Below are 24,446 nucleotides of genomic sequence, written 5' to 3'. Positions count from 1 at the left end.
TGTTCTCACTTATTTGTGGGATCTCAGTATCAACCCACTTGAACTCATAAACATAGAGAGTAGAAGGATGATTACCAGAGGCTGGGAAAAAATATTGGGGGCCTAGGGGGAGGTGGACATTGTTCATGGGTACAAAAAATAGAATGAATAAGACCGCTATATGATAGCACAGTAGGGTGACTATAGTCAATAATAACTTAATTGTACATTTTTAAATAAATTAAAGACTGTAATTTGATGGTTCACAACTCAAAAAATAAGTGCTTGAGGAGATGGATGTCCCATTCTTTGTGATGTGATTATTTAACTTTGTACATCTGTATCAAAACATCTCATGTATGTTATAAATATATACATCTATGTACCCACAAAAAATAAAAATGGAAAATTATAAGACCCTTGACTCAATTTGAATTTGGGGTAAGTAATGTTATTATTTTGTATAAATATCTTCCAATAATTGCTTAAACATATTACACACCAGTATGCACACATTGCATAGCTGTGCTAAAAAGCTATTCATTGCTTATCCCAATTTTAAGTTTTACCATGTTTCTCATATTTTCTTTTGGTGAATCTGACACATCCATTATAGAAGTATCATAGGATTTACAATAACATTGTACAGACATGGGGAAAGAGGAATAAAAGAAAAATCCTCAGAGGGCATATGGATTGGTAAGAGTATAAAAGAAAACTGAGTCCTAAATGATACATTAAAAACATAAGTCAGGATGTACATCTGAGCTCTCACCAGGAGACATAGCAACCAGATTGTCCTCGGGCTGAGGGTGAAAGTCCCTGAGCACTCTCAGAGACAGACAATGCAAATGAAATTCATTCTTATTGAGCTTGCTTTACCTGCAAAATGTGTAAGTCCCTAAGGCTATATACATGAATAACTGTGGGAAAATTAACATCATTAAATGTACCAAACAAAAGACTGATCACAAATACTGCAGGTGTTTAGATTAGATGTCTGAAGGAAAGAAAGAAAGTGTAATGAAAGATAATTTGAAGAAAATAGAATTGAGAAATCGGTTTCTTCATCTTTATAATAATGTCAAATTTGTTGAGATTTTTTTAAAATGACATGATTTGTCTACAGATCTTTTACTCTATCTGGCTTAATTTAAATGTATATACAACTTATATAATAAAGTACCGGGCTGTTTTATTATCATATTGTAATGTCTTGGTCACCACCACTTTCACCATATTCTCTAAATGGCACGGTAAGACCTATGACTGGTTATCAACAACATAAAGTGATTATGAGAGTTTCATGTGACAGATGAAGGAAGCTTGGTTGTATCCTTGGCAACAGTTGGCAACCAGAGAAACCGAGCTTACAATTTTAGAAAAGTATTATTCTTTCTAACTAGATATTTCCATGAAAAGAACCTTGTGAATGCAGAAAAGCGAAAAGAATAATTATGATAAGTATAAGATAACAACCAAATAACTAAAATACATCTCAATTTCTCTGGCAGTTTAACTTAATTCAGGGTGCAGCCAGAATATCAATGTTTACTAACATAGACATTTATGATCTCAAGACATTTAATTCTTAGCTTGTTGAGGAAAAAAGTAGTACAAGGGTTACTGCAGAGACAAAAGACAGAAAACAGTGGAGGGGCGAGATCGCAAGTCATATGTTACAATTTTTAGAAATCTCTAAAAATCCTGCCTAGTGATAGGCTTTTCTCATCTCATTATTGAAGAATGTATGAGCAGGCTGGTCATGGTGGCTCACACCTGTAATCCCAACAATTTGAGAGGTCAATGTTGGAGGGCCACTTGAGGCCAGGAGCTCAAGACTAGCCTGGGCAACATAGCAAGACCTTGTCTCTACATATTCTTTTTAAACTAACCCACTGTGGTGGTATATGCCTGTAGTCCCAGCTACTAGGAAGGCTGACATGGGAGAATTGCCTGAGTTTAGGTGTTTGAATCTGGAGTGAGCTATGATTGTGCCACTGCACTCCAGCAAGAATGACAGAACTAGATCCTATGTACAAATATATACATATTGTATACATTGTCAATGACCAGTCATAGGTCTTAAAATGCTGTTTATACAATATGGTGAAAATGGTGTTTACAAAGAAATTATGAAAATAATAATAACAAAAGCCCAGAATGTTATTATATTATGTAAGTTGTTTAGACATTTAATATAAAGGAGGCAGAGTATGAAGATCTGTAGACAAATCATGTCATTTATTTTTTTTAATCTCAACATACTAGAAGTTTTTTTTTTTTTTTTTTTTTGAGATAAAATCTCACTCTGTCACCCAGGCTGGAGTGCAGTTGCTCGATCTTGGCTCACTGTAACCTCTGCTGCCCTGATTCAAGTGATTCTCCTGCCTCAGCCTACTGAGTAGCTGGGATTATAGGCTCCTGCCACCGTGCCTGGCTAATTTTTGTATTTTTAGTAGAGATAGGTTTCACCATCTTGGCCAGGCTGGTCTTGAACTCCTGATTTCGTGATCCACTCACCTCAGCCTCCCAAAGTGCTGGCATTACAGGTGTGAGCCACCATGCCTGGCCAACATTTCTTTTTTAAAGCATGCAAGCTCTTTGACCATCATGTCTCTGTGCATCACTATAATAATATATCCAGAGCAACTGTTTCCACTGTGCAGTTGGAGGAGATAAAGACACATCCTTTGTACTTTGGGTGCTCTGATCAGAATCAGGGAGGTCCTTACATTTTGACTTTATCTTTACTAAATGTGCAAAGTGCAGAGATTTTTAACATGAATAATTTTAAGAGAAATTTAAAATTCTCTTATGTTCAGGGACATGCACGTTTTCTACTGATCGTGTTTCTTCTTGATATTTTTAGGCCCTGGCAGTCTGCATATGAATAATCTCTATCATCATCATTGTGTTCCTTTGTGTTTTAACCTATCTTTATTCTATTCTTTCTGCCTTTTATTTTGAAAAAGAATAGACACCAGAAAATCCTATCCCTACCAAATGCAAAAAAACACGAAAATTATAAATATTAACATTTACAAGCCACATTTGTGAATATATGTTTTAATTAAAAAATTACAGTTTCAAAGTTTCAGAGGAAATGGTAGTAACATAAAACAGAGGACATTTTTATAATAAGGAACTCATATTTTTAATATTTTGCAAATTATTATTCACTCATCACCAAATAATCTTACCTAAAGTAATATATAACCAATTTAATAAATTTAGTTTAAAAAAACACAAAATTACAAAATAATTAATACAATATTTGAAATCATGATGCATATTGCAAGCTTTCCTTCAGGTAAAGTTCTATTAACTCTACAAAGGTTTTATAAATGGCAGATGTTACATTTCCAGATAGTTTTGTGGTAACCAAAAAGAATTGATTTATTAGCAATTTTCATAACACATTGAGATTAAATATTATTTGTGATAAATATCATTACTGTAACACATTTAAAAGATCTCATGTATTAAGAAATCTCAATTTAGATGTGTCCAAGCTGGCCGATTAGAAGCAGCTGTGGTCCGTGGCTCTCACTGAGAGCAATGAAAACTGCAGTGAATTCTGCACCTCCAATTGAGGTATCCACATTCTTGCATTGGGACTGACTAGGCAGACAGCTTGACACCCACAGAGAGTGAGGAAAAGCAAGTGGGGTGATGGCCAACCCAGGTGTGGCACGGAGCTAGGGCAGCCCCCACTCACAGCCAAGGGAGGTGGTGAGTGATTGTACAACTCTGCCTAGGAAACCATGCTTCTCCCACGGATCTTTGCAACCTGCAGATCAAGAGATCCATTTGTGACCCCAGCCACCATGGCCTTGGGTCTGAAGCACAGAGCTTGTGGAGTCTCAGGGGAGTGCGTGATGGCTCACTGGGGCATGAGTGGAAACGCAGGAGCTTTGCATACTCTGCCCCAAGAATTCCAGCAAAGTGGGAGATACATCCATGCATTCCCCTAGGAAAGGGGTTGAATCTAGGGAGCCAGGACCAAGTTCCCAGGGTGAGGGGAAGCCGCTATATCTGTAGTTTGAGTTGGCCACTCTAGACTGCTGGCACCAGGGACCAGGAGGAGTTTCCCACAATGCATCACAACTGCTGTGCCTGATCATGGCTAGTCTGCTTCTTTAAGTGAGACCCAATCCATCCCTCCTCACTGGATGGGGCCTCCCCATTGGAATTTTAGCAACTCCAGCCAGAGTTGCATGGACAGAACTCTGATTTCTCCCTGGGATGAAGTCCCAAGGGAGACGGACAGCTGCTATCCCTGCAGTTCAGCCGCAATACACGAGATAAAAGGTTGGTTCAGCACAGGCAAATCTACAAATGTAATTCATCACATAAACAGAACTAAACACAAAAACATCACGATTATCTCAGTAGATGCAGAAAAGGCCTTCAATAAAATTTGACATCTCTTCATGTTAAAAAAAAGGCAGTTAGCCTTTCCAACCTGCTGGCTCTGGAGACCCCCAGGTGGTCAGCACAGCACACCTGCTCTGCCAAGGGGCAGACAGACTGCTTCTTTAAGCAGTCCCTGATCCTGTTCCTCCTGACTGGGCGAGACCTCCCAACAGGGGTCTCCAGACACCTCCTACAAGAGTGTTCCAGTTGGTATCAACTCAGTATCCCCTTGGACGGTGCTCCCAGAGGAAGGATCAGGCTGTCATCTTTGCTGTTTTGCAGCCTTCACTGGTGATACCTCCAGGTGCAGGAGAGACTGAGGTGACTAGGGTCTGGAGTGGACCCACAGAAAACCACAGAAGCCCTGGAGAAGAGCGGTCTGACTGTTAAAAACAAACAAACTGAAAGCAACAGCAACAACAACAACAAAAAGGACCCCACAAAAACCCCACTCAAAGATCAGCAACCTCAAAGATCAAAGGTAGATAAGCCCATGAAGATGAAAAAGCATCAACACAAAAACACTGAAAACTCAAAAAGGCAGAATACCTCTTCTTTTCTAAATGATAGCAACACCTCTCAAGCAAGGGCACAGAACTGGACTGAGGCTGAGATGGCTGAATTGACAAAAGTAGGCTTTAGAAGGTGGGTAATAACAAACTTCACTGAGCTAAAGGAGCACATTCTAACCTAATGCAAAGAAGTTAAGAATTATGATAAAACAATACAGGAGCTGATAACCAGAATATCTGGTTTAGAGAGGAACATAACTGACCTGATGGTGCTGAGAAACACAGCATGAGAACTTCACAATGCTACCACAAATATCATTAGCAGAATAGGCCAAGTGGAGGAAAGAATCTCAGAGCTTGAAAACTGTCTGAAGTAAGACAGGAAGAGATGAATAGAGAAAAAAAACAAAGAAGAATGAACAAAACCTTCAAGAAATATGGCATTATGAAAAAGACTGAATCTATGACTGATAACGGTACCTTGGTCCACCATGACGATCAAGATGGCTTCATCCCCAAGATACAAGGTTGGTTCAGCATAGGTAGATCTACAAATGTAATTCATCAGATAAAAGGAACTAAACACAAAAACAACATGATTATCTCAACAAATGCACAAAAGGCCTTCAATAAAATTCAAATCCCTTCATGTTAAAAACTCTCAAAAAATTAGCTATTAAAGGAACATACCTCAAAATAATAACAGCCATATATGACAAACTCATAGCCAATATCATACTAAATGGGCAAAAGCTGGACGCATTCTCTTTGAAAACTGGCACAAGACAAGGATGTCCTCTCTTACTACTCCTATTCAACATAGTATTGGAATTTCTGGCCAGGGCAATCAGGCAGGAGAAAGAAATCAAGGGTTTTCAAATGGAAAGAGAAGAAGTCAAATTATCTTCATTTGCAGATGACATAATCCCATATCTAGAAAACCCCATCATCTCGGCCCAAAAGCTTCTTAAGCTGATAAACCACTTCAGTAAAGTCTCAGGATACAAAATCAATGTGCAGAAATCACTAGCATTCCTATTCACCAGCAACAGACAAGCAGAGAGCCAAATCATGAATGAATTCCCATTCACAATTGCTACAAAGAGAATAAATTACCTGAGAATACAGCTAATAAGAGATATAGCTAACTCATTTTCAAAGAGGACTGCAAATCACTGCTCAGAGAAATCAGAGAGGGCACAAACAAATGAAGAAACACTTCATGCCCATGGATAGGAAGAATTAATTCTTGAAAGTGGCCACATTGCCCAAAATAATTTATAAAATAATTTAATGCTATTCCCATTAAACTCCCATTGACATTCCTTACAGAATTAGAAGAAACTATAAAAATTCATATGGAACCAAAAAAGAGCCCACATAGCTAGGACAATTCTAAGCAAATAGAAAAAAGAAGGAGGCATTACACTACCCAACTTCAAGCTACACTATAAGACTACAGTAACCAAAACAATATAGTACTGGCACAAAAATAGACACATAGACTAATGGAAGGGAATAGAGAACTTGGAAATAAGACCATACACATACAACCATCTGATGTTTGACAAACCTGACAAAAACAAGCAATGGAGAAAGGATTCCTTACTTAATAAATGGTACTGGGAAAACTGGCTAGCCGTATGCAGAAAACTGAAACTGCACATCTTCTTTACACTTTATACAAAAATTAACTCAAGATGGATTAAAGACTTAAACATAAGACCTAAAATCATAAAAACCCTAGAAGAAAACCTAGGCAATACCATTCAGGACATAGGCATGGGCAAAGACTTCATTACTAAAACAACAAAAGCAATGGCATCAAAGGCCAAAGTTGACAAATGGTATCTAATTAAACTAAAGACCTTCTGTACAGTGAAAGAAACTACCATCAGAGTGAACAGAAAACCTACAGATTAGGAGAAAATTTTGCAATCTATCCATCTGACAAAGGGCTAATATGCAGAATCTACAAAGAACTTACACAAATTTACAAGAAAGAAACAACCCCATCAAAAAGTGGGCAAAGGATATAAACAGGCACTTCTCAAAAGAAGACATTTATGCAGCTAACAAAAACATGAAAAAAACCTTATCATCATGGGTCATTAGAGAAATGCACATCAAAACCACAATGAGATACCATCTCACACCAGTTAGAATGGTGGTCATTAAAAAGTCAGCAAACAACAGATGCTGGAGATGATGTGGAAAAATAGGAACCCTTTTACACTGATAGTGGGAGTGTAAATTAGTTCAACCATTGTGTAAGACAGTGGGGCGATTCCTCAAGGATGTAGAACTAGAAGTACCATTTGACCCAGCAATCCCATAGCTGGATATATACCCAAAGGACTATAAATCATTCTACTACAAAGACACATGCACACTTATGGTCATTGCAGTACTGTTCACAATAGCGAAGACTTGAAACCAACCTAAATGCCCATGAATGATAGACTGGATAAAGAAAATGTTGTACATATACACCATGGAATACTATGCAGCCATAAGAAAGGATAAGTTCATGTCCTTTGCAGGGACATGGATGAAGCTGTAAACCATTATTCTCAGCAAACACGAAAATGGAAAACCAAACAACACATGTCCTCACTCATAAGTGGGAATTGAACAATGAGAACATATGGACACAGGGAGGGGAACAGCACACATGGGAGCCCGTTGGGGGGCAGGGGATTAGGGGAGGGATAGCACTGGGAGAAATATGTAAGGTAGATGACAAGTTGATGGGTTCAGCAAACCACCATGGCACATGTATACCTATGTTCTGCACCTGTATCCCAGAATTTACAGTATGACCAAAAGATAAATAAATAGCTTTACATAAAAGCATAAAGTCTAGTATAGCTAATATATTATAATGAAATGTCATCTATAATCCTATCTCAAAGAGAACACCACAAAATTATGAAGGCCTTTCCACAAATCTCTAAATTTATGTTCTTGTAACATTACATTTCTAATTCTTCTTGCATAATTTCTTGATTTTAGCTATGGTTCAGTGCCAGTAAGATGGTAATTATGAGAAGAAAATTATCCTAACACTCCATTGAGAAAATCCTGTCTCATTTCACCACACACTTGAATCTTAAGCACACTTGAATCTTAAGAATCTTCTAATGCAGCTGAATAATAGATACTTACCCAGTTGATTCTATGAATTGAATCTATGCTAATAAACTGGGAATATCATCAGCTCATCTTCCTTCAGGCCTGTATTTGTCATGGTCTCTTGTAGAAGCAGGACAGCACTAGCATTGGGATTGTTAGAAACAGAGGATATCAAAGTGAAAACTGGACTTCCCTAATTATTAGAAAACAGTAGATTGGAAACCGAAGGGCTCCAATGTTTTCCACGTGTGAGGTCATTGTCCCAGGTGGCGTTGCTCAGGGGGTGGCCTGGCCTCGTTTCTTGTCAGCAAAACAGAAGTCAAACAATATTTTTACCTTCCAAGGTAATAGAACATAATGTCAGATTTTCTCATGGATTCTCACTAGTTCAAAAAAGTTGTGTGGACTTCAGTTATTTCTTCTGTAGTGGTCTCAGGGTCACCTAGAAATATAAGCTACTTCATTGGAATTTGGAAGATACCTTCTGCTCCAAAACTACTTAAAAGATGTGCTCTTTCTTCCTGGGAACAGAGCCCCAAGTCTAAGCATCTGGCATGGGAAGCAGAATGTAGGCTGCTTTTCACCTCTCACATAGTAGGACTGGTGTATTTATCAAGGGCAGAAAAAAACACCTCCATTGCAGGCAGCACTGATGACTGAGATAGACACTGTACTTCTTCATATACCTGATTTTGATGTAAATTTCCAGGAATCTGTGTTTGCCATCTCATCCCTTTTTATCCTTTACTGTTTCTAGTCTTGAGGCTGTTTTATTTAATAAACTAGAACACCCACTTCTTGGCAACAGACAAACTTTTTGCTTTGTGACATCCACCAACCAAACCTAAATGTAACTTTAACTTTAACCTTAACACTGATTATAACTGCCACATTTGTGATTCTTTTAATAATAAAAAAAAAATTTTTGATGTTATAATGGTAGCTTTCCTTCCCATAAACCTATATCTCTTTGCACAGAGCACCAGCTCAGCCTGTTTGGATTTGGCATGGTGTGTTCCCGTGCATTGTCTTTGATTCTATAACAAACAAGTTTTCCATTTGATCTTGTTATGACACTCTCACCCTCAGACTTCTGCTCTCTGCAAATACAATTCTGCCTGACCTCTCTGACTGAATCCATTCTCTCATTAGCTGCCATAACTACAACCTCAATACTCAACCTTTTTTGTTTCTTAGCTTTTGATTTGTTCATTTAATTGCCTTATTTGAAGTTTCTCTATTTCTTCTTTTTAAACTTTCCTTGGCCAGTGCTCATAGAAAAAAAAAAACTGTCAACTAAGAATCCTACACCTAGCAAAACTATGTATCCAAAATTGAGAATTGCCTGAGTTCAGGAGTTCAAGACAGACCTGGGCAACATAATGAGACCTCATCTCTGCTAAAAAGCAAAAAAATACATATTAGCCAGGTGTGATGATGTGAACCTGTAGTCTCTCAACTACTTAGGAGGCTGAGGTGAGAGAATTGCTTGAGCTCGGGAGATCCAGATGCAGTAAGCTGTGATTGTGCCACTGAACCCGTCTGAGTGACAGAGTGAGGTCCTGTCTCAAACAAACAAAACAACAAGAACAACAACATAGAACCTTAGGGAATCTAATAAAAATGTAGTTTTGGTCAATTTTTGCTATTTTAAATTCCTGATTTTCCCTTACATTCTAAAGCAAAGGGAAATGAAAGCACTGGTGAGAACTAGGCTGGAGGGGCTTGCCCTAGGCTCACCATATGTTGCCTCTGGGTGACCCCTGCAAAACCTTCAGAGCCATCTGAGCTGAGGAATAAGCCAATGTCAGCATCTCAGAAAAGGTTTTCACTTTAGGCCTTCCTGAAGCAAGAGCCTAAGAGAGATGGGATCTAGCAGGAGCACATTGTGCTTTCTTAAGCATTTCCCACCAAGTGACCTGGATACAGGGCTGTCTCTAGGATGTGAGTTCTTGGTTACCAGAGTTCTAAGTTCTGTTGGGGTCTGTCACCAAGGAAGTAAGAACACTTTTTCAAAGTTTCATCCTCTAGGCTCCTTGCTGCCTTCCATAAGACCTACCCAAAGGCCCTGCTGGGCTACTCACTGTTCACTATCCCTGCATGTCAACTTTTTACCTGTGCACAATTATGCAAGCACAACTCTCCTCAGTTCCCTGGAAAGATCTGAATGCAGCCATGGCCTCAGGTATGAGGTCACAGATCTGGGTAAGAACCTACTTTACCTTACTAGTTCTGTGACACTAGAAAAGTGGGTTTGGGGGCATTTCAACCTGTACACTGGGTAGCATGCCAGCATCTTCTTCCTAGGGAACTCATCAGGTGTGTATGAGATAAAACTTGTAAAACTCATGGTATGGCATCCTATGTAGATAAATGAACACACTTAGAGATAAAAGAACTATAAGAAGGAATGGGAGGTAACAGAATACAACTCAAACAGGTCTGTGTCCAGCAGTGTGATATTGCAAAGTCACTTCCCCTCTCAGCCTCATTTTTCATTCTGCACCAATAAGAGTTTGAGATGAAATGAAATTCAGATATCGTCATCCTCTGACATTGCTCCCCTTTCAGTGCCTTCTCATTATATTCAGAATCAGACCCATGTCCTTCACTTTGGCCTATGTTGTGGGAAGCCTACAGGAAGGTTCACAACACTAAGGGGTTAATGACTCACTTCTGATGAACAGAATGCAATGAAAGTGATGGGATAACACTTCTGTCTTAGGTCAGGCTGTTATAGCAAAGATAGACTGAGCCACTAATCAAAAACAGAATGTTCTTTCTCACAGTTCTGGAGGATAGAGGTTGAAGGTCATAATGCCACCATGGTTGGGCTCTAGTGAGAACTCTCTTGTGAGTTTCTGACTGTAGACTTCACATTGTATTTTTACCTGACAGATAGTGGAGGAGGGAGCTCTCTGGGGTTTCCTTTATAGAGCCAGTAATCCCATTCATGAGGGTATCACCTTCAGAGCCTAATTACCTCCCACTTCCTAGTACTGTTACACTGGGGGCTAGGATTTCAACATATACAATTTTCGGTCGGAAAATGTTCAGTCTATTGCAACTCCCATTATGTTATTATCAAAAAAGCTGTCATTTTCTCCTAGTCACTTTTTTCTATGTTTTCTCCCTCAATCTCTTTGTCTCTCTATTTCTCTCATCTCTTCTACTTACTCTGTCCAGTGTTTTCTCCCTTATTCTCTGCCTATGTCTTTCTCTTTCTCTGTCTATATGTATTTCTCTCCCTGTCTTTCTACTGCATTCCTCAAATTCAAAAAGCAAGTTCCAGTGTTATGAGCTGCCCTATGCAGAGGCCTACACTACAGAGAATAAGGGAGTGCTCAGGCCCCCAGAGACACTCAGGCTCTCAGTCTACACTGAATCCAGCCAATACCCACATGAGTGTGCTTGGAAGCCAATCCTCCCACAGCCCAGCTTCAGCGGAGAACAGAGCCCCAGCCTTATGGAGCCCAATGTGCAGGAAACCAGCACAGCTGTGTCCAGATTCTCATCCACATAAATCATGAGACAGTAAGCATTTGTTGTTTATAGGTGATACATTTGGGGACAATGTTGTCAGAGAGAAGCAGATCACTGTCTTCTTCTTCCAGACCCCAGAGTCTCCTCTCTCCTCTTCTCTTCCCCAGGCTCTCTCTAGCCCCACTGGCCTCTTTCTCAAATCCTCTGCCAAAGTCACTTCTGCCTGCATGTTTCTTCACCAGAAGTGGTATCTCTCTGGCACACTGTTCCCAGACTTGTGCAGATCTGGCCCTCTGTTGTCATCCTGGTCATGGCATAAATGTCACCTCAGTGAGTCATTTGGGTCCCTCAAGTGTTATGGCTCCCCTGCCCTCCCTCCCAACATCCTGCTTTATTTTTATTATAGCATTTACTCTTCTTTTAAATGCACTTGCATTAGTGTTTTGTCTATACATCTTCAGACTGTGGGCTCCTTGAGTGGGATAAAGGGCCACTCAATCATTTCTCAGCACCACATGCTGGGCCCGCCAGGGCATTTGGCACAGATTTAATTCTGTGGCAGTGTTGCTGAGTCTATGAGGGAATGTCTAACATCCTTGTCTGCTTCTAATCACCTCGTAATGGTATATATATATTTTTTTGAAACACAATGATCATTACAGTTGATAGTAAAACATAAATGGCAAAATAATAAAAATTTTTGAAGTTGCCTGTTGAGTATTTGTAATAGCTTTTATTGTATAATTATCTCTGTTACTATTATTTTAAGTTTTATGACAACCTTAACATAAGTAGTTTGATTTTTAATGAAAACCTGTTTTATTTAACTCTGAGTTGTGACAACACATTTTGTAGTCTATCTCCAAATTATTCTATAGTTTAATAATTTTATTCTTGTTTCTATGAATGATTTTGACCCCGATATTTATTTTGGAAAGACGAATTCTACAAGTTTCCTACCAAGTTGGACCAATTACCTTGTGTCATCTAGGATTTAGCATCTGATGTTCCAATTAACAGGTATACAAGTTCATATGTCAAGTAACCCTGGGCTATATGTGCCCTAAATAATTCTAAACTATTTGATTAATATTTAATTTTTTGTTTAGTTTTTAAAGGATTTTATTTCTTCTTTGTTTATGAAGCTTAGTTTGGCTGGATATGAAATTCTGGGTTGAAAATTCTTTTCCTTAAGAATGTCGAATATTGGCCCCCACTCTCTTCTGGCTTGTAGGGTTTCTGCAGAGAGATCCGCTGTTACTTTGATGGGCTTCTGTTTGTGAGTAACCTGACCTTTCTCTCTGGCTGCCCTTATCATTTTTTTCTTCATTTCAACCTTGGTGAGTCTGACTTGAATGTACCTTGGGATTGCCCTTCTCAGGGAATATCTTTGTCATGTCCTCTGTATTTCCTGAATTTGAATGTTGGCCTGTCTTGCTAGGTTGGGGAAGTTCTCCTGGATAAATCCTGAAGAGTGTTTTCCAACTTGGTTCCATTCTCCCTGTCACTTTCAGGTACACCAATCAAATGTAGATTTTGTCTTTTCATATAGCCCCATATTTCTTGGAGGCTTTGTTCATTCGTTTTCATTCTTTTTGCTCTAATCTTGTATTCATACTTTATTTCATTAAGTTGATCTTCAATCTCTGCTATCCTTTCTTCTGCTTGATCAATTTGGCTATTGATACTTGTGTATGCTTCACAAAGTTCTCATACTGTGTCTTTCAGCTCCATCAGGTCATTTATGTTCTTCTCTAAACTAGTTATTCTAGTTAGCAATTCATCTAAGCTTTTTTCAAGATTCTTAGCTTCCTTGCACTGGCTCAGAACATGCTCCTTTAGCTCGGAGAATTTTGTTATTACTCACCTTCTGAAGCCTACTTGTGTCAATTCATCTAACTCATTCTCCATCCAGTTTTGTTCCCTTGCTGATAAGGTTTGTGATCCTTTGGAGAAGAGGCATTCTGGCTTTTGGAATTTTCAGCCTTTTTGCGCTGCTTTCTCCCCAGCTTCGTGGATTTATCTACCTTTGGTCTTTGATGTCGACCTTTGGATGGGGTCTCTAAGTGGACATGCTATTCCTTTCTGTTTGTTAGTTTTCCTTCTAACAGTCAGCCTCCTCTGCCGCAGATCCCCTGGAGTTTGCTGGAAGTTCACTCTAGACCCTGTATGTCTGGGTATCACCAGTGGAGGCAGCAAAACAGCAAAGATTGCTACCTGTTCCTTTCTCTGGAAGCTTCATCCCAGAGGGGCACCTGCCAGATGCCAGCCAGAGCTTTCCCATATGAGGTGTCTGTCGGCTATCTGTTATGAACAGATAGATGAGAGGATAAAAGAATGGATGGATGGACAGATGTTTTAAAAAGTAGAAAGAAGAAAACACTCAAAATGAGAATGAGAATATAATTGAAGAATCAGGACAGATGCATGGAATAGAGGCACAATCTCCAGCCTTCCTTTGTCTCACCCAGCCCCACCACTACCTACTTTGAGAAGCAGTGACATGTGCTTTCAAATGATGTCCCCAGTCACCATGCTACTGCTGCAGAAGGTGTCCTAGACCTGGAGCCAATCATAGCTCATGAGGTATGTACTGAGGGCCAGTTAGGAAAAGCCTCAGCACAACGAAGCCAATGCAGAAGGTCTTTTCATCTGCCATGGCTACCTGACCAGGCCCTAATGTGCCATTCAGTATAAACACTCTGACAGGCTCACAGGGAGAGATAAAGTTCTGGGATCACTGCAAATCAAAGTTTAATGTTAAAGTGAAAGTAAGACCCTTTCAGGTCCAGAAACAGCCCCTGGGTCCACAAGTTCAATAGGCCTAGAGACAGCATGCTTCAGTGGATTAATGCACCCACCCACCCACCTTCACTCCTTACCTTCTCCCTGGACCACACAGGCCTGGGTTGCACGTATAAATCCGATGAGGGAGCATGCATGGGAGCCAAGGCTTTGACATCATTTTATCTGCCAACTGTAGGGCTTAACTGGCTGTCCCCAAGAAGCAGCATACAATTCCGCAGCCAAAAGATGTTAGAATGCTGTTGGAGAATTCCAGGATCCCACAGTCTGGTATTTTAGAATCCTGAACTTTAGACTTGTCAAGGACATGTGCTCATGTGTGGTTCAGACATAATACACTATATTTGCTAGATGGTAACTCTGGGCATGGCACTCTTCTAAATATGTTTCAGCTATTAAGTCATTTAAGGGACTCCATGAGGCTGATACTACTATCCCCTCTTTACAGAGGACACTGAGCACAAACAAGTAACTTGCCCACTGTCATAAAGGTGGAAGTGGCAGAGCAGCTGGGATGTGAACCCAGAGGCTGTGTACCTAACCACAGTGCAATTCTGCTTAACTGCAGAACAAGGTTATGGGGGCAAGCTCTGATAGCAAGGCAGGCTACACGGGTTTAGATTCTGCCTCCTTTACTGTGGAGCAGCATGGTCTTGAGTGAGTTAGCTGCCTGTGCTTCAGTTTCCTCCTCTGTAAGATGGGCATATAACAGTACCTCCTCTGATTGGAATTTTGTCAAGACCTATCCTCCCTGGGTTCCTCTGTCCCCTTCTTATTCTTTGCATCAAGACCTGCTTGTAATGAGCTCCTCCCATCACCCGCCAAGACTTTGGTGAATTAATGTCCCTTCAGGGTGTGAGTGACTGATAACAACATCCTCAATTTCCTTTCAGCCTAATCTAGCAATATGCCTTCCTAAGAATAGCATTCTAATGTGGGATTTTGTTCCTGAGGACAGGCAGATGGGAGAAATTAGATTCCTTTACAGTATTACTGGAAAATGAGGACTATCAGTATCTCTAAAATAAAATGTTCTCTTGGAGTGTTGATGGGGTTACATGGCCAATGCAGGATAAAAGGCTTTCACTTGGCTCCCTGATTTGCTGGGTTTGGGAATTTTCCTGTTCCTGGTTATCACTTTCTCTCTTCTGCTCAGCATGGCTGTGTTTGGTCCCTAAACTTACACCTGTGCTCACACCTACACAGTGGGGACATGGTTTCATTCACAGCTATATACCCAGGGCCTAGAACGGGGTAGGCTCTGGATATATATGTGTGAATGGAGGGGCAGATTCTAAGTGCCTGGGAGAGAGAGGTGGGGATAGGAAAATACAGGCAAGAACCCTCCTGAGGCTCAAGCACCTGGTATTTCTCACAGAGGTTATGCAGGGGAGAGAAATGAATCAGAGATTAATTTTCGATTAGGAAGCAAAAGATTCAAGTGAGCAATAATTAGCAGCCGGAAGATAAATGGGAAATTTCTAACTTGGACTGCCTGGGTTAAGGTGGGGAACTCCAAAGAAAAGGGTCACCAGCCCACCCAGAGTATAAGAGAATCCCGGAAATGCCCCAAGGAAAGCATGAAAGAGGTCTGAGCTCTGAGGGCCCCTGACACCCAAGCCTCTAGTGGCCAGCACAAGATGGGGTATGAATAGTGGATGAAGAAACTGGACAGTTGGGTCCAAGGGGAAGAAGACCATGGAGGAAATAGATGCCTACTGGAGGCTGCAGAGTGGCAGAGCTGGCTGTCATGTAGCTTCTTTGTCAGGCACCCTGCCAGTGAGTGTGAGGAGCCTATGTTCACTGCAAAGTCACTCTGGCTCTTAGAAGGGGACAGAGACTCACCTTGGTCAGGAGACTGTCTCCCTCCGTGGCCCTGGCTCAGCCCCCTCCAAGGTGCTGGTGACCTTGGGCAAGTCCCTACCCCTCCTGCAGGCTTTCTGTTAGGACACAAATGAGTGGATTAGAGCGAAAAGCAGAAAAGGTGTTTATGTGCTTCCAGCCCTCCCCTCCTCTGTCCCTTTAGCATCTGTCTGGCAAAGTGGTGCCTCTTGGTCATGCATGCAACTCATTAGGTCACCTGTCCTAGGAGATATTTCTCACCTTGGGGTTAGGAAGTTCTATTATTAACCCCTTAGGAATTGCAGATGGTCTAATAAACCCAGCCCTATATGTCCTGCCCAAGGTCACTTTAAATCTACACCTTTAGACCCCTAGATTACCTCGAGTTAATACCAAGATGGGAGAAGCCATGAAAGGAGACAAAGAGAGGAAGGGCAGAGACACAGGAGGGGATCTGGGGTTTGGTGATGGGGGAGGGAGAGGGTTAAAAAAGATCTGTTGGTGTTGAGAACCCAGGCCCCGAGAAGAGCTTCTGAAGAGAAAGAAGGCAGTGCAGAGGGCCCCAGTGATCTTGGCTAGAACAGAATGCAAGGGGGAGAAAGTGGAGTATGTGGGAAAGTTAGAAGGAAGGGAAGGGTCAGACTTCAGAGACCCCTTCTCCCCAGACCAGCATGAGGATTTTTAATTTTCAAAGTCCTGGGGAGTAGGCAGGGGGGCACCATCTAACCTGGGTTTCAACACCTCACTCTGGCTTGGTAGTATAAAAGTTTTCTTACGCAAGAAGGCTGATGTTATAATAGTAACTAAAAACATAATTGGGAAATATGTTTTCCTCATGGAAAAAGAGGAAAAGGTCACTTCCTCTGAAAAAGTCTCCAATGACAAAGATACATATTTCACTAGATAAGTTATAAAACTGTTAAAAATGGTATTACTTAACAGATACAACACTGCTCACATACAGTAGTCTTGAACAGAGCTAAATAAATTGACTGGATTGTTTTTGTAATTGAATGCTAATGATAATCAGATCCAAGTAGAGTGGAAAACATGTGTTGACCCTTATAAAATAATCATCATACAGAATATGCACCTAATAATAAAACCTTATGTATCTTCTGTTACTGAAGTCTAATATTTCCAAATGCAGAAAGGCTTTAATGCATTATGACAAAGCATATTTTCACATGGTAAAGAAAGCATTTAATAGTCTACTAACTGAGGACAATAAAACCCTTCATAATTTAGAACCCAGAGCTTGAGTCTGCTTGCCATCTACAATGCAGTAAGACTTCAGAACCTTAAATCTGGGGTTCATAATTTCATAACTTAGACGGGTCTCTTCCCAAACCCTTGCAACTGTCTACCCATTGGAGATCTTAAGGTAAAGCTTTAAGCAGGGGAGTTTCTCCTCAAAAGCAGATGGCAACCTTGATGTAGATAGCTTTTTTTTGTAGAAGATTCTGCACTCAACCTTATATGTGAACAAACTTATGCCTTGATAAATAAAAGATAAAAGGCCAATGTGAGTGTTATTTTTTTTTTTTTTTTTTTTTTTTTTTTTTTTTTTTTTGGAGCTGGAGTCTCACTCTGTCACCCAGGCTGGAGTGCAATGGCATGACCTCAGCTCACAGCAACCTCCACATCCCAGGTTCAAATGATTCTCCCTACCTCAGCCTCCTGAGTAGCCTGGACTACAGGTATGTGTCACCGCAACTGGCTAATTTTTGTATTTTTAGTAGAGATGGGTTTTCTCCATGTTGGACAGGCTGGTCTCAAACTCCTGACCTCAGGTGATCACCACCTTGGCCTCCCAAAGTGCTGGGATTACAAGTGTGAGCCTCTGCACCCGCCCAGTGGGTGAGAAATTTTAAATGGTACATTTGTTGCCTCATAATATCAGAAACAGAATATTGGTCCACTGCTCATAATCTACTTCATATGTTAAAAAAAAAAAAGAACTTATTCAAAATAAGTTAAAGAGCATTTCTAGGAAGCTAATACTATTCTTAATGGGCATCATTTGTTAGGTCTTTTTTTTCCCATGGTTTAGAGTAAATGAGGCAATGGTTAGAAATGTGTCTCCCATAATAGGGCTTTATAGCAGATTCTTCTGTAAAGGCTATGGTTACACAATGGAATTTAAATTTTCTTACTAACGTTGTGCTAAATAATAGAATTTTCTAAATTACTTACTGGAGAAACAGAAAAGTATCTGTGCAGTTGCTAATACTTGTAGCTGCCCCTGGAGAAATATATCAGGTATTACAGAGATTCAGTTGTAGGGGATTAGTGAACAGGCTGCTTGGTAGAAATGAGTAGAACATTTATCTAGCTAGTTATTTCATCCATTTAATTTGAGTTGGCTGTTCATGGGGACCCTGGCTGAAAATCATGCATCACACTCTTGGTATTATCCTGCTAATATTCAAAATAGTAGTCTCCCTACTGCACTGTATTCTCTCAAAAGTTATAAATGTCTTCATCTCTAGAATGTCAAATGGTCTCCCTTTAACTGGAATGACAAAAAGTCAAAGACACATGTGACTATAAAGACATCAAATCTGTGAATAACATAATAAAACCACAAACCCAAAATAATGGAAACTGAGAGGGGCACTAAGGCCCTGAGTTGATCACACTATGACCTATATGAGAACTTTACCAAAAATAGGGGATTTTTAAAACAATACAGTTGTAGGTCATTATGCTGATCTGAGCTTGTGCACGAGATCCAAACAGAATAAGCCAAACCAAAATGGAGTCACTCATGCTAAATGTGACATAATTGAACTGAAAATTTAAAGAAATGGGAAGATCTTAAAACAGGATGGATTTTGTTTTTCTTCTACAAATAGCAGATTTGAACACAAGGAGGTCCCCTCTACTAAAGAGTTATTTCTAACCCTTTAGAAATAATAATCTGAAATCTTTGTTTCCACTTTACAAAACCCACAGTTCTGCTTTTAGACAAAATAACTACATTTTTGATGGTGACAGAGTGTTATCAATGTCTAAAGTTTTGGTCTATCAAACTTAAGAAGATGACCAAAATGGAGAACTCGTTAAATTAATTATACCCTAAAGCTGCCCTTTTTCATGTTTAATTTTGGTGAGTAGGTTTTTTTGTACATAGTTAATTTAAACCTAGCTGGATATGTAAGTAGAATGTAACCAATTCTTATATGAGCTGCTGTGTTTTAGCCAATGAAAGACATCAACTGTTCAAACCATGTTCAAATAAGGCAGATCCCAAGCTGTAATCAATCTGGCTGTTTCTGTACCTCACTCCCATTTTCTATATGTCACTTTGTTGTTTCCATTCATGAATCTTTTTCTGCCATGTGGCTGTGCTGGAGTCTCTCTGAGACCACTGTGGATCCATGGGCTGCCTAATTTGCAAATCATTCCTTGCTCAATTAAACTCTGTTAAATTAAGTTTCTCTAAAGTTGTTTATTTTAAAGGTTTTTAAATTTTTCCTATTATGAAAAATAAATACTGTGTTGTTGGGCTTTGATTTTCTAAACTCGTCCCTCAGCTATTTCCCCAAATTATTCTGTGTCCTTTCAAAATGATTCTGCAATTTTTTTTTCTTGAGATGGAGTCTCCCTCTGTCACCCAGGCTGGAGTGCAGTGGCACGACCTCAGCTCACTGCAACCTCAGCCCCCCAGGTTCCAGCGATTCTCCTGCCGTAGTCTCCTGAGTAACTGGAATTACAGGTGCATGCCACCATGTCTGGCTAATTTTTTGTATTTTCAGTAGAGACAGGGTTTCACCATGTTGGCTGGGCTGGTCTCAAACTCCTGACCTCAGGTAATCCACCTGCATCAGCCTCCCAATGTGCTGGGATTATAGGTATAAGCCACTGCACCTGGACATTTTTTTTTTTTTTAAGACAAGATCTCATTCTCTCACCCAGGCCAGAGTACAGTGGTGCAACCCATTATAGTTCCCTGCAGCCTTAATCTTCCAGGCTCAAGCAATCCTCCTGCCCCAACCACACGATTAGCTGGGACTACAGGTAGGTAATATCACACCTGGCTAATTTTTAAAGTGTTTTTTTTTTTAATGGAGACAGGATTTTACTATGTCACCCAGGCTGCGCTTGAACTCCTGAGCTCAAGTGATTCTACCATCTCAGCCTCCAATGTGCTAGGATTCCAGGTGTCATCCATCATGCGCTTCTGCAATTTATTGAAATGATTATTATCAACAATAAATAGTACTACATTGATACAAATATAAAAGGAATCTGGCTTTGTTGTATAAGTGTCACTCTCAAATATTTCAAGAGTCTGAGGCAGCTACTTTAGTACTGTGATCTATGGAGGTGCATGGACTTTGGAGTCAGACAGCCGATCCTTAGTCACATCCCAGCCACTTAGTAGCTGTGGGTCTTTGGACAAGTTTCTCGATGTGGAAGAGTTGTATAAACCAAATATGCAAAACAGGCAGAATGATACTGAATGCAGAAATTGTAGCAATTTTTTATCCCTCCCGTTTCCACTGCCAGGTGCTTTTACAGCTATTACCATAGACATCTAAAATCTGTTTTCCAAACCCTAGATCTGGCTGGCCTTATTTGCTCAAGACAGTAGAAACCTATGAACATGACAATGCTCTAGTTTGGGGCCTAAATTTAAACAGTCTTGAATACTCTTTTTATTTCAGAATGCTGCCATCTCCATGAATTAAGCCCATGTTAGCCAGCTGGAGGGTAAGATATCATGAGGAGGTGAAGCAAGTTGCCCCTGTTGACGGCCCCAGAAGCAGAGGCTCACCCCAGAAGCACAGCTGCCTAGTCAACAAGCAGCTGATGATACATGCCTGAAAGGACTCTGCTGAGGCCAGAAGAATGGCCCCACTGAGCTCAGCCTAAATGGATGACCATTTCAATTATGAACTAACAACTTTTGGATAGTTTGTTATGCTGAATAGCTAACTAATACATACACCCAGTGGGGATAAGATGCCAGGATTCAATGACAGTTTGGTTACTAGTTACCTTCTAACAGTGAGCACCCTAAAGGTACTGATTTTTTAAATCTGATTTTACTTGGCTATCCTGTAACATAATATTGAGTAATGCAGAAATACATGTAGACATGTATGCATGTGATTGGTGCTTATACTCACACACTCCTCTGCAACACAGGAGAAAACAGATAACCAAAACCCGACCATTAGGGCCAAGGCCAAATAGCAAAATAAGTTTGTCTTTAATCTATTTTCTTCATATCTAAACATTGAAAGTCAAGACTGTGAACAGATCTGAAGACATCAGTTTCCTACTCCTCTGGTGCCAATCATCCTTTGTTTACTGTCTGATCTCTGAAAGAAAGATGGGCAACAGTTTACCAGCAGTGGTCTGTCTGCCTGTCATTATTTTATTCCTGCTGCTCTCTGCTATTTCTATCGTCACTATCCGTTCCACCCTCGGAACTGAAGAGAGATGTTGGTAGAGAGATGCTGTTCCCTCACCTCTGGCAGAAAAGGGATGTTCAGGCTCTTCACTCCCCTGATATCAGAGTTCCACTTTATTGTGGCAGTTATTGGGTGCCTGGAATGTGGCTGGTCTGAACTTCGATGTGCTACAAAGGTAAAATACAGAGTTACTTTCAAAGATTTAGTTACAAAAATACATATGCTTCATTAATACACATTTGTTACATATTAAAATGAAAATATTTTGGGTATATTGGGTCAATTAAATTGTTACATTAAATTTCACTTATTTCTTGACCAGGCGCGGTGGCTCATGCCTGTAATCCTAGCACTTCGGGAGGCCGAGGTGGGCAGATCACTTATGGTCAGGAGTTCAAGACCAGCCTGGCCAACATCGTGAAGTTTCATGCCTACTAAAAATACAAAAATTAGCCAGGTGGTGTGGGTGCCTGTAATCTCAGCTACTCAAGAGGCTGGGGCAGAAGAATCAGGAGGCAGAGGTTGCAGTGAGCCTAGATTGTGCCACTGCACTCCAGCCTGGGTGACAGAGTGAGACCCTGACTCAAAAAAAAAAAAAGTTTTAGAAATTATGCATAAAGCAGTTGTAAGTATTCACGTGCTGGCTTTTGCGTGGACAGGAGTTTACCTAGGAACGTGATTGCTGGATCAAAGGGTAAATCTATGTTTAGCATTGGAGAGTATTTTTTCATTCATTCACCCAGTCCACACACCTTGATGAGGGGGCAGTGTGTGTTGTTAAATAATTGTTATTTTTATTTGTGAATTGCCATATGATATATTATTTATAAATGCATATGACCTTATACACAAGGTTAAATGCAAATACCCTCTGAGGTGGGCTGCAGCCTAAGCCCTGCTTGAAAAAGCTGCAGCTGCTGGGCGTGGTGGCTCATGCCTGTAACCCCAGCACTTTGGGAGGCCGAGGTGGGCAGATCACTTGAGGTCAGGAATTCGAGACCAGCCTGGCCAACATGGTGAAACTCTGTCACTACTAAAAATACAAAAATTAGCAGGGCTTGGTGTCACGTGCCTGTAATCCCAGCTACTGGGGAGGCTGAAGCAAGAGAATCACTTGAACCCGGGAGGCAGAGGTTCCAGTGAGCTGAGATCGCGCCGTTGCACTCCAGCCTGGGCAACAAACCGAGACTCCGTAGCAAAAAATTAAAAAAATAAAAATTGCGTTAAAGATGGAAAAAAAGGCTAGACTGCTGCTTAGGCTGTCACTCTCATTCAGCCCAGCATCCCATCACATCTCATGTCACTCACGGCCTGAAAGGGCGGGGCCTTAAACGTTATCCAATCAGGGACGCTGGTCTGGGAACCGTCCAATCAGGCCCACAGCCGGAACAGACAGGATGGCTTCCGGGAATTGGCGGGGCCTTTATCTCTTGCTGCAGCTGTAGCTCCAGGTCTCCACTGCTCTGTGTCTTCTGCTCCTAGAGGCGCAACCTCTGTGGCCCCCTGACCTGCAGGTATTGGGAGATCCACAACTAAGGTGCGAGGACCCTCTGGAAGCCTGGAAATGGTGAGAGTGCCTGGTCTGGCATCCCGAGAGAGGGGATGGGGCTGGCTGGAACTGATCGGAAGTGGCTGTGGCGGGACTCTGGCCTCCTCGCAGTCAGCTCCATAATTTGCGCCCCCGACTTCTCCATGGCGCAGCTGGGCCCTCAGTCCCCTTCGGCCATAAGATGGCGGCGGGGTGACAGCCGGATCTCCGGGCATCCTGTCTCCTCCCTTCGCAGTGACTGCGCACTCACCTGGAGCCTTCTAGGGTCAGCTCTGCACCCACAGCGCCGCATCTCTCCCAGACTGTGCAAGGATGGAAGGTCCTCAAGAGAGAATCCTGACCCCGGGTCCGGGGTTCATAAATAAAAAGGGCTTTGGTCCGTGGGGTTCCCAGTCCCTTTTTTCTTCTATTAAAAATTTGTGGGAGTCACCACAAAAATATTAAAGAATTTAATCATAGAGTGATTCAAGAATTGTAGAGCACACAGCTATGATTTGTCGTTTGTGGTTCATGGGAGGGGCTTGAAGGAAAGACTTTTATAAGGTGCATGATGAAAAAACCCAAATTCAATAATTGGTTAGGTACAGTTTAGTAGTTTCTTAATTTGTATGATCAACGTGGAAATTTCCTGGTTAACTAATCAGCGCTTAAGTGGCAGTTTGTAGTTGGTTAAGCCTGAATTTTGTTTCCCACTATGTACTAATTTACAAAAAAAAAAAAAAAAAAAAAGCATTTTTTTTTTTAAGTAGGTACCCAGGAACTAGAGCCACCTCTGTCTAACTGCCTGCCACTTAACTATTTTCACACTCCACAGGGGACAGGTTTTCCCCAGGATTCTTCACATGTGTCCCAAACAGCATCTCTAGTCCACCTCTTACCCCCACTCCTCCAGCCTAACTCTGGCTGGCAGTGCAATACTAAATTTCCAGTTTTTTCTGACAATCCCAAATGCCAACTTCCCCTTCCTAATTCACATTATTTTAGGTGTCATATTTTAGTTAATCATTTTTTGACAAAGCATTGGATGACACTTTAAAAAAGATTTGTTTTTTGTTTGTAAATATTTTCCATGAAAAGAAAGCAAAGAATAGTCTCCTGATACTGTATGGTAAAAAAAAAAACTCTGTGCCTCTTTTCCTTTTATCATCTCTAGACACAGACAGCTTATCAGAATGTCTTTGGGTCAAGGTTTCTCTTTGGAAACTTTTGGGATGATGTGTCCTCAGCCAACCCTTGAGGTTTTTCCTGGTCCTGGTTTTCAGCACAGTCTGGGGATAAACCAAGATACCCGCCATG

At 40.8% G+C, this 24,446-nt stretch overlaps 1 long non-coding RNA gene across 1 annotated transcript; it reads left to right on the top strand.

Annotated features, from left to right (window-relative positions):
- Positions 1 to 23,007: 23,007 nt before the first annotated feature.
- LOC135964390 (uncharacterized) lies at positions 23,008 to 23,622 on the top strand. The gene is made up of 2 exons (XR_010578228.1): positions 23,008 to 23,168; positions 23,303 to 23,622. It is a non-coding gene; the product is annotated as an uncharacterized lncRNA (long non-coding RNA).
- Positions 23,623 to 24,446: the final 824 nt, after the last annotated feature.

The sequence above is a fragment of the Macaca fascicularis genome, chromosome 10 (assembly GCF_037993035.2).
Source record: "Macaca fascicularis isolate 582-1 chromosome 10, T2T-MFA8v1.1".
NCBI lineage: Eukaryota > Metazoa > Chordata > Mammalia > Primates > Cercopithecidae > Macaca > Macaca fascicularis.
The sequence above is the reverse complement of the archived record's forward strand: the minus strand, read 5'-3'. Positions and strand labels throughout refer to the sequence as shown.